The sequence below is a fragment of the Cupressus sempervirens genome, chromosome 11 (genome assembly GCF_028749045.1).
Source record: "Cupressus sempervirens isolate cs-2001-9-10 chromosome 11, ASM2874904v1, whole genome shotgun sequence".
Taxonomy (NCBI): domain Eukaryota; kingdom Viridiplantae; phylum Streptophyta; class Pinopsida; order Cupressales; family Cupressaceae; genus Cupressus; species Cupressus sempervirens.
The window spans coordinates 118,424,804-118,439,691 of record NC_143128.1 but is presented as its reverse complement, the minus strand read 5'-3'; positions in this window follow the sequence as shown (position 1 = coordinate 118,439,691).

The following is a 14,888-nucleotide window of genomic DNA, read 5'->3' as shown; positions in this document are numbered from 1 at the left end:
TATGTTTTTTTCTTGCTTCCTAGGAAGACTAGGAAAAAAAAAGAGCTTGAGCATGCACATGAAATTGAATCTTTGTTGACTGAATCTCAAGATATTATTTTTGATAATGTATCCAATGGTTTATCTCTTCTAAGAAGTATTAGTAATTGTGTGGATTTGATACCTAGAGATATTTTTCCTAAAAAAACACTACATAATCTAACACCTAAAAACATTGAGTTAAATATAAAAGTGCAAGAATTACTTGGTAAGGATTTGATTAGGGAAAGTTTGAGTCCTTTTGTTGTAAATTCTGTATTGGAACCCAAAAAGAATGTAGAATGAAGAATGGAGAATGTGCACTAACTCCATTGAAGTATAGGTTTCCTATACTTAGGATGGATGAAATAATGGATTTCATGAGTGGAGAAAAGTATTTTACCAAGATTGATTTGAAAAGTGGAAATCAAAAAATTTGAATCAGAGAGATAGATGAATACAAAACTAATTTTAAGACTATTAGGCATTTGTATGGGTGGTGAGTTATGCCTTTTGGTTTAACTAATGAACTTAGTACTTTCATGAGGTTGATGAATGAAGTACTAAATAAATTATTTGGCATGTTTGTGATTTTATATTTTTATGACATTTTGATATTCAGTAAGACATAAGAAGAGCATCTTTAGCATATTAGAAAAGTACAATAGAGGTTTAAGAAAGAAAACTTAGTGATTAATTTGAAGAAATTTTCATTCTTGAAGGAGGAAATTGTGTACCTTGTTTTTGAGATTTTAGATGATGGTTTAAAGATGGATCTTGAAAATGTAAATGTTATTTTTGACTGGCCTACTTCGTATAATTTTGGAGAAGTTAGACCATTTCATGGATAAGCAAGTTTCTATATAAAGTTAGTTAGAAATTTCAGTTCAATCTGTAATGTCATGACTGAGACATTGAGAGGAGATGAAAAGGATTTCAAATGGACAAATGGGGTATATAAGAGTTTTGATATATTGAAACAATATATTTTTGAGTTACATATTCTTACTTTTCTTGATTTTCATAAGGCCTTTCAAGTTGATTGTGATGCTAGTGGAAGTTTCATTGCAGTTGTTTTTAATCAAGAAGGAAGACTTGTATCTTTTTTTGTGAGAAGTTGAATGATGCTAAGAAAAAATATTTAGCCTATGATAAAAAATTATATGCCATTGTTCAAGCTTGGAAGGAATTGAGACATTACTTGATGTCAAAAGATTTTTTTGTATGCTTACTATAAAGCTTTAAAGTATCTAAGAAGTAAGAATAAGTTGAATCAAAGACATATGAAGTGGGTAGCATATTTGTAGAACTTTGCTTTTATATTGCAGCATAAGAGTAGATAGTCAAAAAAAGTTGTTTATTCTTTGAGAAAAAGAAGGAATTTGCTGACATAAATGAGAGTTGAGGTAATTGGTTTTAATAATTTGAAACATTTGTATGAAACTAGTCCTAATTTATAAAAAATTGGAAGGCTTGTAAGAATCAATTGAAAAAAGAGCAAGTTAAGTGGGTTGATTATTTCATCCAAGAAGACATGTTGTTTAAGGGAATTCAATATTGCATGCCTAGAGGATATATGAAAGATAGAAACATGAAAGATAAAAATATTCAAGGACTTGTTAGACATTTTGGTATTGATTAAATAGTAAATTTAATTTATGATACATATTATTGGCCTTAGACTTACAAGGATGTAAAAAAAATGGTTAGAAGTTGTACAATTTGTCAAACTACAGAAGGAACTATCAGAATTAAAGATTGTATTTAATATTCCTTCTACCAAATAAGACTTGGAAAGACATTAGTATGCACTTTGTTTTTGGTTTGTCTAGAACTCAAAGAGGTATTTATTGTATTCTTCTAGCAGTTGACATATTTTTAAGAATGGCTCATCTCATACATCATAAGAAGATATCTAATGTAGTACATCTAGCTAAATTATTATTCAAGGTAGTGCTAAGATTACATGGTTTTCCTAAGACTATTTTTCAAAGAGAGTTACTAAGTTTACTAGTTCTAGAGAACATTTTGAAAGAAATTAGATAGAGAGTTGAAGGTTAATTCTATATTTCACCCATAGACAGATGAAAAAATTGAGGTTGTGAATAGAATCTTGGGTAACTTACTAAGATATTTAGTTGGAGATAAGTATGCTTATTGGGATTTGATTTTAGTACAAGTAGAGTTTGAATATAACAACTTTATGAATATAAGTACTAAAAAAACACCATTTGAGATTTTCAACTAATTGAATCCTAAGGAGACTATTGAATTGAGATATTTGAATACTAAAATGAAGAGAAGTGTTGAAGAAGAGGATTTGTTGATTTCATGAATACTTTACATGAGGAAGTAAATAAGAATCTAGAGGATAGTGATCTTGAGTATATATAGATACAAATAAAGGGAGAGGGCATAAGTATTTTGAGGTTGGTGATAAGATTATGGTTCACATGAAGAAAAAATTGCCAATTCGTACCTATAATAAGCTAAAAATGAAGAAGTTTGGTTCTTATAAGATCTAGGAAATTTTTATATTAGAAATTCTTTGGAAGTTGAATTATCAAAAGACATGAATATTTCACTAACATTCAATATTGTGGACATCTTTCAACATTTTGAATCAGATGAGGAATTACAAGATACCCTAGATTATCCCAAGAGGAAGAATGGCAACATTGAGAAGATTTTGGATAGAAGAGTAAGTAAGAGCACCAGATGAAAGTACTACATGGATTATCTAGTTAAATGAAAGGATAAACTAGTTGGAGATAGATTGTTGGTAATGCAAGTTGAGTTGTATCTTTATGATTTAAGTCAAAGTATAAAGAAAAAATTAATGTGGACATTAGTTCTTTACCTACCCCAAGTGTTTGATGGATGAGCTTCTTGGGTCAATGAGCAATCTTCCATCCAAAAATGTTGCTTGTTTCTTATGACAATCTAATGTTTGTGAAGTATTCATTACTTCTTTTGGTTTCCAATTATGTACAATTGATATCATGTTGAGCACATTTTTTTTATCCTTTCCCTATGAGAACATAAGCTAATGTGTCTTGTGCTTCAAGTTCTATATCATCTTCTTTGATTTTTGTTTCATGTGATTTTATCTAGCATAGTATGTTATTTCTCTTAGCATGCTTTCCTATGATGATGTGGTATCTTGCATGATTAGGAGTTGACTTCGTTATCTTGTGTGGACCTACCCTTGTTTGTATGTGAATAATTGATGGACATTTCTTGGATTATGATTTACTTTTGCAAAATAGGACCTATATTGTAATTAAATGCTTGACTAGCCAACTTGTGGTCTAGCTGGCTATATATGAGCTTGGACTAATATTAGTAGATGGAAAGATGAGAATATTGGTAGACAGAGGAAGTGATAATGATAGTAGTCATCTCATGATTGTGATCTTGAAGGTCTAATGCCATTATCTTTACTTTGGTCATAACTTGGAAGGCCTCACATTTGGGAAAGTTGGTTGTTGCTATTATATTTTATCATAAGAGTTGTGTAATAAATTAGTATTCTATGAATGAATTTTTCTCTTTGATGTAATTTTGTGTTTTTCTTCTATGTGTATTATTAGCAAGTTGTTATGTGATTGTATGTAGTCTTTGATTGGGTTCCCTTGCTTACTAGCCTTGCATCATTTCATTAGATCCTTTTTTTTTATTATATTGAAGATCATTGACAATGTTACACACATTTTTATGCCTCCTACTATCTTCATATCAAAAAATTTCCATATTTCATCTAACATAGTCACCAAGTTCTTCTTTTCTCATTTGCATCTTCCATATATAATAGTTTTTTTCCATTGAACTTATCAACCTTCAAAATGCCTTCCTCTATCATTTCTCCCACTCAAATAAGAGTTTTCCTGCCAAATCTATGAAAATATACACTACTTTGATACCTACTTTTAAGGTTTATGTAGACATAAACAATAAACAATATTAAGAAAATGCATAAACAAAGGAAACAAAAATAAAATGACTCAATGAATTAACATAGTTACCTTAACATGGGCTACATCCATCATAAATGACCATCCATGTATCTTTTTATCCAACAAAGAGAAAATTAAAATATGATACTTTCATATCACATGGTCATTTATTTTTCAAGCCTTTAGAGGAGGTTTACAAAGTTAGTTAACAAAATCAATTGTAACCCAATAATAATATTCCTTTGATTTTTTCCTCCTACTCGTACATGAACTTGAATTCTCATGTATACAATATTTTTTCACTAGTACATTTAGGGGTCATTTTTGTCCTTAATTTTTGATGATAGGCCAATTTGTCTTGTCAATTTCAATAACGTCAAAATTTTGATGGTAGTTAAGTGAAGTGTCAAAAAAATTTCTATAGTTAAGTTAGGAGTCAAAAATTTGATTTCGTCAGGGATATAAACAAAAAAAAAAAAGTGAAACTTCATTCTTTCACATGGAAACTATGGGTGGGAGACTTCAGGTGTGACCGATTGAGATCTTTTTAGCATCATTAAGGTAAGGTTGATAGATTAATTTTTATTCTTGACATCCTCTTCTATTTGGAACTTGCTTTCAAAGAAAGGGTTCATTGTTGTCCTCTTTTGTTCACAACTTTCTTAATTTCAAGTAAGGGTTCAAAGTAATTTTCATTTTCAATGTAAGAGTCTAAGGTAATTTTTGTTTGCAACTTTCCTTCTTTTGAATTAAATTCACATTCTTACCTTCTTTCATTAGAGCAATAAAGTTGGTATGATAACCCTCTTAGAAGATCTTACCCAATTTCTCATTTGGATTATGTAGAGACCTAATTGTCTTCTTTTGTGAAATTGTGGAGTGTAGGAACTCAATATGAAAAGCATGTTTACTAAAACAAAAAGGTTCCATTGACTATGATAATAAAATGGGTATATGCAATATTAAAAAAATTCATATTCTCTACACAAGACTCTCACTAGTTGCCATGTAATGTTATTGCTCCCACTGGTTCCAATGACTCTGTTACTTTGGCAAAGACCAGAATAATAGAAAATAGAAAGAATTAATAATATAAATCAAGAATAAAATAATCAAATAAAGAACAATAATAAATGAGAAAAGATGATAAACCTAGGATACAAGACCTCAAAAATGTCTAAAATGCCAAATCTTGAAATGAAGAATCCTAAACTAGTAAAACATCTTATACGGAACCCTCTCAAACGTGCAAGAAAATGATCAATGATTAATATTATTATCCATATGAAAAAAAATATCATATTTTTATCCCCTAAAATATTCAGTTTTTTTTTTTAAATGTACCTAAATAGTTTACTTCCTAAATTTTCATTTGAATGTAAAGTTAGTTAAACGAGGCAATAAAATTGCATATGCATATGTATATATGTATGTATGTATGTATGTGAGTGTATATATATGTATGTATGTATATCTATGTATGTATGTATATGTATGTATGTATATATGTATGCATGTATATGTTATGGTGGGATGAAGACCAAATCAACAAGAGTAAGTAAAAAGAAAAAATCCACAAATTTCAATGTGATGAAATGGCCTTTAATGCCTCCAACACCTTAATGATTTTCCAAGAACAATACTATGATTCAAAGTTGTTTGAATGGTCTTAAAATATCAACTATAAGGTGATTCAACTAGTTCTTCCCTTCCACAAACTCATTGTGGTCATAAACTAGAAAATGCAGAAGATAGGCCTAGTATCCTTGACAATTAGGTTTCCAACAAGCTTCTAAAAATTTTGAAGACTTAAAAAAAACAAAGAAAGTGTATAACCATTTCAGATACCCTTTTTTGAATACTTCAATATGCCAAATAGATAGGGTTACTTTGGAAACACTCTCTATTTTAATGCTTCATCAGCAATTTAGGGCCTTATAGATAATGGATTTGTAGAGAAACTATGAGTAAAACTTACCCCCAAACTTTAAGATTCTCCTTAGTCTCATAAAAAATGAACTGAGTTAAAGCAATCTACAATCAATTTCAGTTTATAGACCCTGCAAGTCCAAAAGCCCCAATTTGTGTTTCAAAACCCTTAAAAACTAAAGCTTCCTCAATCTATACTTTCTCCAAAAAATGATGGATGTAAAATATTTTCCTTACCATATGTAGATACAATCCATCATAAAATTAGCCACCCCTTAAGGCCAATGTTCTACTTTTTTAGCATACCCAACAATTTCAATGAAAATTTTCTTAAATTAGTTATGGTGATCACCAAAATACTTCATTCCCTCCTTCACAAATGCATGTAGAATAGTTAGTTTCTATAATACATATTGGAAACAAGTCATTCCATGAGAATAAAGAACTTATATTCATGGAATGACTATTTCATAGTTGATTCATCAAAACTGCCTACAAACTAGAGAGTAGTATGACAGTCAGCAAAGTGTGAGTGCAAACACTTCAGGAAACCTTTAATCAAAGCATGAAAATGGGAGACTAAATCATAGGATAATGTCATTGTGTCATCAAATATGAAATTTCATTCAAAGATAACCAAAAAAATGAAAAAAGATAATAAATCTTGCAAAAAAAAATATTTTCTTATTATATCTATGTGTAGTTTGTACCTGATCTCTATAATGTAATCACTATCTATCAGCACATCTAATAGTTTGACAACTGACATTCATATGTTGAAGGAATAGTATAAATAGGTTAAAGTTGTTAAAATAAAAACAAGAATGTCTTTCCCCATCCTTATGTACCCTTCTACTAACCAACCATCAAGAGTTTTTACTGTGGCAATTAGGAGATATTTGTTATTTTCACTCAAACCTTAGCTATAGGGTAGGGTAAATAACAAGCTTAATAAAATAAAAAATTAAAACCACTTTATACTATTTGAAAATATATATATATATATATATATATATTGCATTTGTGAATTCTCAAAAAATCAAGTTTCTAAAAACATCACAACAACTGATTATCACTCTGCAAACATATTTTAGAAAGATTTAATCTAACTACGCATGATTTTTCCACCAAAAGGATTTTTATTTCATTCCAAATCTATAAAATAATATTCCAACCAACTTCATCCTTCCATATTCAATAAAAATAATGATCTGACTATTAGACTTCCAGATTGCAATAAAATTTCAAAAGGTTGCATAACAATTTTGATTGCAATTTTTATGATTTTTACAAATTTTACACAAACTTCAAATAAAAGACTCCACATGCCTTTAAAAATATAACATAGTATCAAAAAATATTAAGAAACATAAAAATGGATATTTTTGGTCAACTCACAATGTTTGACCAATAGTTGATCGACCTTTGACTTTTGTATAACCTTATTACAACATGTAAACAACTTCCATAAATACATGTTTTAGATTCCCTAAACTATCTTGTATCAACTTGCATGCCTATTGACCTTCTATGTTGTCTTACATGGTTTTTGACGACCTTATTTATGACTTAGGGCCCATGCACCAAAATATAGGATTCCTTTTTCATGCCCTTTTGGTTGATGTGTATGTATGTATGTATGTATGTATGTATGTATACATGCATGCATGTATATAAAAAATAAAACTCAATCAATAGGTAGCATGGCTACAAGATTTTAAACATAACTATATAAGGAATGAGTTAGGACATATATAAGTCAATTGGTCCAATTTTTGAGTAGCTGGGTTGATTAAAAATTACAATAGAATTATCATCATATTAGGTAAAATAAAATGAACAATTAGTTGTTCCTAGCTAGCATTAATGTGATTGGTTTATTTAGACCCATTGATTATAGTCACAAGATTTTAGGCATAACTATATAAGGAGTGTGTTAGGGCATATATAGGTTAACCTTATAGTAACTATAACCTACAACACAAAGGTTGTACTAGGGTATTAGAGGATTGTAATTATAGAAAACCACCTGATTCACCCGAGTGGGTGTATGATGCTGAAGAGTTGTATGAGGTGAGTAAAGCTTACCAATGATTTTAGGAATACAGCTACATCAAAATAATTAGAAACTAGAACTACATATTCATTAGAGTGAGTAGCTCATGGGTCTTGATCCAGTGTATACGAGTATGTAGGCAGCTTGATAGGTAGAGTATGCCTCCAGTGTGTAAATGCCTTAGACATAGTTACCTAGCATGGGTCATCACAATTTGGTATGCACTTTCTCCTTTGCCTCATTTATGTAATAGTTCAAAAGCTTTCTGCCATGTTGAATGAACTCTATAATCAATGCTAAAACTATATTATTCAAGATCAATGTCTATATTTATATTATATAATTCATTTGATTTGTTTAGATGCCATCTGTACCTAAGAGATAGTAATATTTAATTATTCTATTATTATCAATTCTATAAAAGATACTACTAATTCTTGTATGTTTATATTTGTTATAATTTTATAGCTCAAATATTTTCTTGTGAAGAAAGTCCATTCCTAACAATATGAACTTAGAACAAAATAAGGTGACAATTTCTTGATTATCATCTTAGATCAAAAGAAACGGTGATGGAAAATGTTATTTTCCTTGCAAAAAATGTGAGGGTTTAGATAATTGAAAAATTATAATCATAAAAGCTAAATGATATTGTAGGCAACAAAATCACATTGAAGGGGAAAGGATTTTTTTCCTTTGCTGAATGTGAATTTTGAATTGGTGGATCATGGAGGTGTGAATATCAAAGTGGAAGGTAATGCTCCCATGGAAGAAGATTATCATGAGGCAAAGAACACAATTGAAGATGTTTATATTGGTGTATCTGATAATGTGCTAGAGAACAATATTGAAAAAGATGTTACTAGTGCAACTAATGAAGATGATGAAGATGATGAAAAGAACCTTGATATACCTATAATTAAAAAGGCATACAAGCCCCTATAACAAGGCTCCCAAACAATACTTGTCTCTGCAATATTGTTGTTGGTAAACTTCAAGGTTATGAATGGTATATCCAATGTAACAATCTTAAGTATGCTTAGATATAGTGTCATTTTTTTCATCTTCTATGATAGATTACCAATAATGTTCTTTATACTAACAAATCTTTTCTATAGATCAATAGATGAGTGTTTATTACCACCATCAAACATTCTAGCTCACTCTTACCAAGAATTATTAACCATTGTGAAAGATATTGGAATGGAGTATCAAACAATACATGCATGTCCCAATTATCATATTATATATCATAAAAAACATGAATTTGCAACAAAATGCTTTGATTGTCACATTAGTAGATATCAATCAGATCAAATAATGAAAAAGGTGCCTCACAAAGTTCTTCAATACATTCCCATTGTTCCACATTTGCAACACTTATTTAGGTGTACTAGCTTGGCACAATTTATGGATTTCCATGCACACAATAGAAGTCAAGATGACATTATGAAAATACTTGCAAATAGTTCTACATTTAAGGATATAGAACATAGGTGTCTAGAATTTTTTTTTTTTTAAATCTCATAATCAAAAGTTTTCATTGACAGTATATGGTGTCATTCCATTTGAACATATGAGATTTGTGTACTTAGTTTGGCCTATTTTTGTTATTAATAATAGCATTCCTCCTTGGATGTCCATAAAGAGGGGTCACATACTATTGGTATTGATTTTACTAGGTATGTTCCCATTTAATAGTCATCTATATTAATTTATAAACATAGTATCAAAATGGATATAATAACTATGTTTTGTTTATGATCATTCAACAAGGTAAGTACCAAGTGAAAGATATGAATTTATATATTGAGTCATTGATTAATGAGTTGTTGGAGTTATGGAATGGGTTCACTATGTATGAAGTGTTTAGAAAAATTGATGGACAATGATTTCTATTTCATGCAATTCTTGAATGAACAATATATGATGGCCCTAGACTAACAATTTTTTCTAGCATGAAAAATTGTTAAAGCATATATTTTGTTGTATATTTAAGTTGTGTGTGATAATTCTAAATATAAATACTATAGTACACATGTCATATAATTATACATGATCTTGTAGGTCTTCAGACAAAGTGAAAATTTGCATGTCCAATTTATGGTCCAAAGATGAAATTTCACCATTCAAAAAGTTTAGGAAAGTAGGTGTTTTATGAGCATAGACACTTTCTTTACAAAAAAAATAAGTGTCGAATTGTGAAAAAACATCTTTTCAATGGGAAAGAAGAGACAATATCAAAGCCATGAAAAATGATATCTCACATGTGAAAGTTGGGATACAATATAATGAATCATCAAGGTAATGGCATTCCATTTGATGCAATTTTTCATATTAAATTTAAATTTGGATACTCTCTTTTGTATACTAATGATATAATTGATGTTTGGGAAGGTCACTAAGGCATCGATGAGAAACTTCCAAAAGGACATAAAAGCTATCCTAGACAATTTAGTAGGTTGTCGTACTATGAGCACTTCCCAATCATGTATTTTTTTAATGCTATGCATATTGGAAAGAATGTAACAAGGACACTATGGAAAACATTGGATGGAAGGTGTAACATAGAAAAGTTGGTCAAAATTTGCAATGACATTGATGAATCCAATCATGCATTAAATTTTTTTCTTCAATCAAATAGCAATGGAAACCAAATTAGTACGAGTGTCATTCCTTTGTTATTAACTTAGCAACAAACTAATGCCATATATGAAGCCATAAAAAGAACTAAATTTCCCATAGGATTTTTTGTAAACATAAGCAATATCATATCAAAGAAAGGTGGTTTTGGGTCAGGGTTGAAAATGCATGAATGGCATATCTTCATCAAGGTAAGTCATATCGTTCTCTACTAACAATAAATGTGTAGAACATCATGTACTTATGATTGTTTTATTTTATAATATATTGTAAAGATCATTTTATTATTACTGTAGTACATTCTACCTCTATGTCTTCTACACAACTTCGACAACATGACTATCAAACACATTATATATGATCTTAGGAAATACATGAGGTTAGTAGTGTTATTCAGTAAATTTATTGTATAGAAATGTTATTTGTCTCCTTAATGTGTTTTTGCATGATGAATATCTACTATGTGGTTGTTAGCTAAAGAAATTGATAGGAAATACTTGAAGCAATTGAGAAGAAAAAATCCTCAGCTTTTGTGTGAGATGGAAACGTGTCTACCTCTTACTTTTTTCAATGCACAAGAACACTACCTCATACATTAGTTGAGGAGATTGAATTATGTGGACCCATACCAACTAGGTCAATGTGGATGGTTGAGAGGCACTTAAATTTTTTGAAGGGTTTGGTTTAACAGAGAGGACATCCTAAGGGTTCCATGGTTGAGGCATATATGGTCTACCAGACCATGGTGTATATTAGTGAATATCATCACAATTTTACATCAAAGATCCATGTAGATCACATTTGGGATCCAAACTCCATTAAGATATTCAAAGGTGAGTACGTGATTTGGAAAGGTAGATTGGAGAAAGTGATAGGTAATAATAAGATGTTATTTTAGTTAATTAATTCTTATCGATCATCAATATAAATTGTTTCTAATGAGTCTATTTATTCTATATAGTTTCTTGTGAGTGGGATGCATTTCATCTATATATTGCACACAATCTCGATTGCATGATGGTATGGATTGGACAATCTCAACAAAATGGTGGCTCATTAACATGGGAACGTATTGCTTCATTCATTAAAGAACCTCATCACAATGGAGATCCCAATGTTATGCCAATGGTAATTAATCTAGCAAAAGGTTTAAGAGATGGAAATATCATGACCCATTTGTTTAACATCAAATCATAGATGGATGCATAATTTTGACATATTTGCAAAATAACATGTCAAGAATTGCAAAGCTCTGTACTACAATGGCCATAAATTTCACATAGAAAAGATGGACAACACTAAGAGAACTTGTGATTGTAGGATAATTGTAGTCTTCAAGGTCAGCAATATTTTGTATAGAAATGACATACATCCTCAATAATATGAAAATAAATATATTTTCATTCTAGATGATATAATTGAGTTCAACTATAATTCTTTCAAACAAGTTCTATTTTATGTCAAACAGTACAAGCTATGACTCAATCAAAATGATCCAGATCAAATTGTTATTGAAGATATTTGGGCCCACATTACATAAAAGGTACATAGATTGATATAATTGGTTGCTACATTTTTCCATTCATCAATTTCTTGTGATATATTCAATGTACATAGATTGAACTATTTTTTATCTAACAATTCATTTTTTGTTAAAATCTACAATAAGCAAGCCCCACATTAAAAGATTAGCTCATAAAAACCATGGGGGAGTTCTTTAGTGAAAATATTTTTAACAGATCCAAACATCTAAAAAAAAATTGCAAACATCTAAAGAGTATGAGAGGCTAGCATAGAAGGTCTCTAAATCTCAACCCAAAGTAGAAAGTGTCAACATTCAGCAGTTGTAGGAAATGCAAGAAAGTCAAAAGTTAGTTTCAAAAAAATAGGCATATCTTAAAAAATTCTTAATTAAAATAAGAATTTCTTTTAGTTTTGTAAATATGAAAATGAGGAGCACAAACCCTTTTGAGCATTTAAGTTGGTTAGAAATAATTAATGAGAAAAATGAAATAGTCGTTGAATGAGTAAAAGGTGGCACATTTTTAGGTAGTAGAAAACCACTTTCAATAAAATGATCATGACTTCCATGTTTCTTTATGAAATTAATATTTTCAAAATGATCTAGAAAGGTGAGAAGGAGGAGCATAACTTGATAAAATTATTTGATCTAATTCAAAAAAATAAAGGAGAGCCATGTGCTTGAGTGTGCTGGTGAAAATGTTGAACATAAAATCAACACACTTAGTCATTAGTTTTGTAATAAATCTCTTCCTTGTTTAAAGGAATGATGAGACACTTGTTAGATGGTTGTTAGAGATTCAATAAACTTATATATTTGAAATTTTAATCAAAAAATTTATATGCAGACATAAATGAAAAGTTGTAGTTTGTAGTATACAGTTTCCACAGCCATTATTATGTAGTTTATTGCAGCCATTATTGTGTATTTAGATGTATTTCTAGCATTGTTATAGTTTATATTTTGCAATGATAGAATAAATAAGAGAGTTTCATGGTGCATATACTTTGAAGACTTGTTTCAAGTATACATCCTTGGGTTGACAATTTAAATGAACCTTCTCTATTAGAAAGATGACTGCTCATTTTAGATGTCCAATCCATGAGTTGTGTTTCTAAAACCAAGTTATTGATCTAAATGTGAAGCCAACATTTTTGGCACCATTGTCAAGGACAAGTTAAGCTATGAGAGTCTTTGAGTTTTTACCAACTAGAATCTTAGTTTCTATTTAAAGAACATAGAATTATAGAAGTTTGCATGCAAAACAATATGGATTTTAGATCCATAGAGAATGAGAATGCAGAGCCACTATCATTTGTAGCATGTTTGGAAATCAATGAAGACATGTTCTATAGCATCATAGAGGAATTTTGTTCACATATTGATGACAAAGTGCTAATTTATGAATATTCAAATGAAGATGACCTTGTTTTGCAAAATCAAGGTTTCTTCTCAAGATGAATGTGATGTCAAATTAGAACTCTTAATTTAGAAAGAGAGCTACAATAAAGAAGCAACTCATCTGCCCAAAGCCAACAAGGAGGGTTGAACATTTGTTCTTTCACAAGGGTATCCTATTAGACATCTCATTCATTTGGAGGAAATAATGCTATTAAAAGCTATGGTTGTAGCAAAGGAAGAACTTACAATAGAAGACAAAGCTACATATGTAGCTGCACCTAAAGGGGAAACATTTCAGCTTACTTATGCACTTTAATGTAGCAATATATATTGTCAACATGAATTTATTAGTGATTTTGTTGATGTATTTCCAAAAGTATTATCATTTGTGATGTTTCTATTATTGTTGTAACTATTTCTCATCATTCATAAGCATGTGAAGCATTGGAAGATTTTGAGAAGAGGAAGATACCTCAAAGAACCAGTGAATGGTTTTGTTTAAGCAAGTTATGTAATCTGGTTAGTTTAGGGTAGGATATATTAGGGTTTATTTTTCATTCAATAAGTATTGTTAAACAGTGTCTTAGAGTTAGTAATTGTCTAGTTTTGTTTGTTTCCAAATCATTTTTCGAAGGGTGTGAGTGAGCCAAGTTTCCAATTGTGGAGGAGAGTCTTTGCATATGTTTCCAAAAATTTCATTGAGTAGTTGAGTCTTCATGATGTCAATAATGTTCTATTCAATAATGATGTCTAGTTGGTCTTATCTATAGGTTTCATGTTGTAACAGTTACTTCTACAATAACTATTATCTGGTTTTAACAACCAATCTTGCAACCACTGCTCTTTGATTCAATAGAAAATATTGCAACAACTACTATGTGATCCAAAATACAAATTTCAAAAGGTATCAAGATAGTGCTCATATTAAATATGCAACACTCTCAAAGGGACCTCAATATTCAACAATAAAGGGACTCGTACTTTTAGCTATTTGTAAAGTTTGAAGTTTCTCACAACAACACAAATGGCACTATGTTTATGATTTCTATTTATTCATAATAATTATCATTTTAATTAATTGATTATCTATGCCTTGCATTTTTTTCTCTCAATTATCATTATTGTAATTATATGCTTCATAAGTTATTTTTTGCTACCCTTATACATACCTTATCATTTGAGGATAAATGACCTTTTAGCTAGAGGGTGAACATATGTGTGCCTTGCATTATTGTCAATGCATTTAAGGATGAGCTTTTATGAATATTTTTAGGCTGCCTCCTATATTCTTGGTGAAAAATATGTAGATAAGAGAGGAGAAAAAAGTGTGGAATGATAGTAGCTTTCATGACTATGTAATGTC